Source organism: Suricata suricatta, chromosome 17 (genome assembly GCF_006229205.1).
Source record: "Suricata suricatta isolate VVHF042 chromosome 17, meerkat_22Aug2017_6uvM2_HiC, whole genome shotgun sequence".
In the NCBI taxonomy this organism is placed as follows: Eukaryota; Metazoa; Chordata; class Mammalia; order Carnivora; family Herpestidae; genus Suricata; species Suricata suricatta.
In genome coordinates this window covers 56,438,083-56,442,114 of record NC_043716.1, presented here as the reverse complement: position 1 = coordinate 56,442,114, position 4,032 = coordinate 56,438,083, and positions in this window count along the sequence as shown.

Below are 4,032 nucleotides of genomic sequence, written 5' to 3'. Positions count from 1 at the left end.
CCGCCCGCCCCTCCGCCCGCCCCTCCGCCCAGCACCCCTCCCGCTCCGGGGCTCCTGCCCGGACCGCGGCCGCTGCCGCCTCCTCGTCTTCCCCGAGGGCTCCACGGCCGTCTCAGCCGCTCGGCCGGGACCGCGGGAACGCGGAGCCCCGGCCGAGAAGGATGCGCCCGGGCCGGGGATAGGACCTGCGGCGAGAGCCCTTGCCCAGCGGCGGGACGCGCGTCTCCCCGGGCTCGGCGCCTCGGATCGGGCCTGCGGGGCCGCGGTGATCCTCTGCAGGGACGGCGCGCCGAGAGGAGGCGCGGGCCCTGCGCTCGAAGCTGGACGCCTCGCCCGGACAGGAAACTCCTCGCGCTTCCTGGAGACTTGACTCGGAGGGGTGCGTCGCCGGGGAGGGAGGGACGGGCCGTGGGGCGACCGGCCGGGCGGGGAGTGGCTTCTGGGGGGCCCCCTAGCCAGCGGAGGGCCCGGAGGCCGCCCTCGGAGCGCCGCCAGGTACGTGCGTTTCCTTGTTTCCCGCGCGCCCAGAGCGCACCCGGGTAGAGAACGAATAAAAACCCGGCTGGTGTGTAAGAGCCTTTCGCTGCAAGCGTGTCTTTCCGCAGGGCTCGGGGAGCGCCGCCGAGCGCGGGGGGACACCGACCCGGATCGCGCCTGCAGCCCCTGCAGGGGGACCGCCCTTCGCTGCACCTCGGGGCCGGGAGCTAGTGTCCTTTTGGGAAATTGTGTTTTTTCCAGGTTCCGTTTAATTCACCGAAGAGACCACGAGCCCTGCGTCGGTCCCAGAGCTGGGGCGACGAGGCTTTGTTTCCTGTCGTCTCTTAACCCTTATCCCCTGGAAAACCCGGATTCTTTTTAGAACCGCGGTGCTCAGTTTGGGGGAGGGTTGGAGGAAACCCGGAATGGGGAGACCCAATCTCGGCCCCACGCTGGGCGGGCAGCTCCCGTTGTTCCGTACTGAGCCCCTCCTGGCTCCGGGAGCCCCGGACTTGGCGGTCAGGCTAGGCCCATGGGCTTTGGGGTTTTTGGGGGGGGGGGTTATAGAGGAGGCCCGGTAGCCGTGCTGGGGCGGGTTCCTTCCCCTCCCCCATGCCCACGTCAAACAAAAGAAGTCCTCTGAGAATGGTTTTGGGGGGAGAGCTCTTCTCAATGTGAACCTGTACCCCCCCCCATTCTTAGACTGGGACTGAATCTTTACAACAAAGGGGAGGGAGGGTTGGGGAGAGTTGAAGGAAAGGGCGCGCTTTTATTTGGGGGACAGTTTAAAGAGAGAATGCATCCCTTTCTCCCCACTTTCCCACCTGATTGATGGGGCCTTAGGTGATGTTTGGTTGGGGTGTTTTTGTTTGGAGACCGCAGTCTTAACGTGGGAAATGGGAAATTCGGCCTCTACCCTGTGGGGGAAAAACCCCCATGGAGTGAAATGTATTCCTTGCCATTTGGGGGAAGGCTGAAATTAATAAGAGATTTAACGGTTAATGCAGATGGGGTGATTTTGTGCCCTTTTCTCCCGCTCGCCCCCAATAAATTAGAACAAAGGGCCTAGGTGAAAGGGGTGGGGGTTCGAATGGGGCACGCTATAAAAATGCCTCCCCTCCCCGTCTCGTCTCGGTGGACACCCCAGTATTCCTGGAGGTCGGGCGAGAAAGAAAAGGAGGCCTCCGCCCAGAGCTCTGTCCGGCTACCTCGTCCCCGAGACCCTCCTTCAGGCCGTCCCAAGTCGTGGTGACCGGGCTGGGGAGAGGGGCCCCGGGGTCAGCAAGGGCACCTCTTCGGGGCCAAGTGGTTTCGGTTTCCACCTCCTCGGCCGGAGAGCAGGGCCTCACCGCGCGCGTCGCCGCACCCCCGGCTTGGCGCTCCTCGGCGCGGACCCGCATCCACCAAAGCCCGGGAATAAAACTCAACAAACCATAAAGGCTCCCGATTCCAGTGGAAAAGGCGCCGAAGATTTATGGTCCCCCGAATTCCCCACACTCTAATTATCCCCGTTTTTAGTTGACTTATGGGTGGTGACCACGAAAGTCATTTTCCATTTTAGAATTTTTTTTAACATGAAAAATGCAAGTTTCACTCCTTTCTTACCCGCTTGGGCGGATCTCTCATCTTGTGGGAAGAAAAGAAACCGGCCTCGCTCTGCTTTCTCTCCCACCTCCGCTCGGGCACACCCGCCCCCCCCCAGCCCCCTCCACGAACCCCTCCAGAGCAATTTAGGGGAAAGTATTTTTTTCTTTCTCCCGCCGCCCAAGGGCATTCACAGGAATTCCTTCTAAAGACCCCTGCCTGGTGTCCCCTGGATGCGCCCCGGACTGCGCAGGCCTCTGGGACGGCGGCCCCCCACCCTCGGCCAGTGGCGGAGGGCGAGCCGGGCCGGAGAGTGAGTCCCCCACGGTCCCAGTGTGCTCACCCTTCATCCTGCACCTTCCTGGGGACCCAGGCAGGGCAGGAGTCCGGGGCGTCGAGAGGCCCCCACTGCGCAGGGCGGGGATCCCCACCGGTCCCTCGCCGCTGCCTGGTGGCCCCATCCCCCATCCTCCCTTTGTTTGCTCCTCTGGACACTGAGTTGAAAGTGGCAGGAACAAAATAATTAGATGGAAGTCAAAGATTAGGCGGGGTGTGCTGGCCGCCGCCGCGAGGCCTGGCCGCCACGCCGCCGCCGCCTCGTAAATCTCCGCGGGCCTGACAGAGCCGCGGCCTCCGGTTACCTGGGCGTCTCGAGCTTCGCGATCTGCCCCTCGCCGTCCCCCCAACACCCCTCTTCGGGAGCGCGCGAGTGGAGGGTCCTTGAGGGCCCCGACTCCTGCCCAGCGCACGAGCACCCCGGCCCCGGCCTGAAGTCGGTTAATTCTCAGAAACGGATGAAGGTGTCGCAGGGGGAGGGTGTGGTCTGGACGGCGAGGGCCCGGGACCCCGACCCCCGTCCAAGAAAAACCGCACGTACCCCCCACCCGGTTTCCCAACCAAACTGATACAATTAGGGTGCCGCACGTCCCCTGCTCCGCGATGCCGAGGAGGGTGTGGGGTGGGGACGCAGATGGGTTGGGGGTGGACGACTCCTTTGTCTGGCCGGGCCGCTGCGGACACCAACCAGCTGGCGCGCCGGCCCGAGGGCCCCGCACGGAGCCGGCGGGAGCGAGCGCGGCTCCCGAGGCCCTGCTCTGGCCCAGGTGTGCGGACTGCGGGCGCGGACGCTGGACGTCGGTTGGGGCTGAGCCACGAGGTCCCAGCGCGGGGACCAGCGGTCCCGGTGTCCGGTCCTCCGGGCCCACGTGCGCTCCCCCCGGAGCTGCGCCCTAGACGCCTCCAGCCACGGGCCGAGAGAGCGTCGAGGGAGTCTTGGCCCGCTTAGATGGCTTTAAAAACTCGAATTAATTGGTAAAATGGTAACCGCGCTTCCCAACACAGAGAAGAGGTTGGGGGGGGAGCCTTTTTTTAATTATACCCCCTTGTTGTGGCGGTGGTGCCTGACCTTTTCCTACTATTAAAAGAAATGTTGCCACATTTAATTTTTGTTGCTATGAGATATGGAGAGGGTAGCCCAACATTTTGAAGTAATTTGATAAGCCTTCAAGTAGCAAATCCGAAAGGGAGGCTGGCGGCTCAGGTATAGTTGCTTTATAACCTGAATTTACAATGAAAGCATTCTCCTTTATGGATATAATAGATTAGATTTCACAACTTAATTCTCCGGAATGGCTCCGTTTAAGGGAGCTCCGGCTGATTTTATTACGCCAAGCCAAATTGGATGTTTGTGGTCTTAACGAAAAGCGATTGTGACATAAAATATATAATTTTTAAAGTAAAAAAAAAAAAAACAAACAAACCATCGGGTTCGACCCTGTCCCCTCCTCTCTCCATCCGTCCGACTCGCCCCCGGCTCCCCGGCTCGGGAAATACTGAGGTTTGTTGTTTTCTGCCCCAGAGACCGGCACTCACCCCCGGGGGCGGGGGCGCCAGGAGCCGCCGCCGGTGCGGGCACGCGGGGCCCCTTCCCCGGGAAGGCGCGGGGCCGCCCCTCGGCGTCCTTCGAAACCC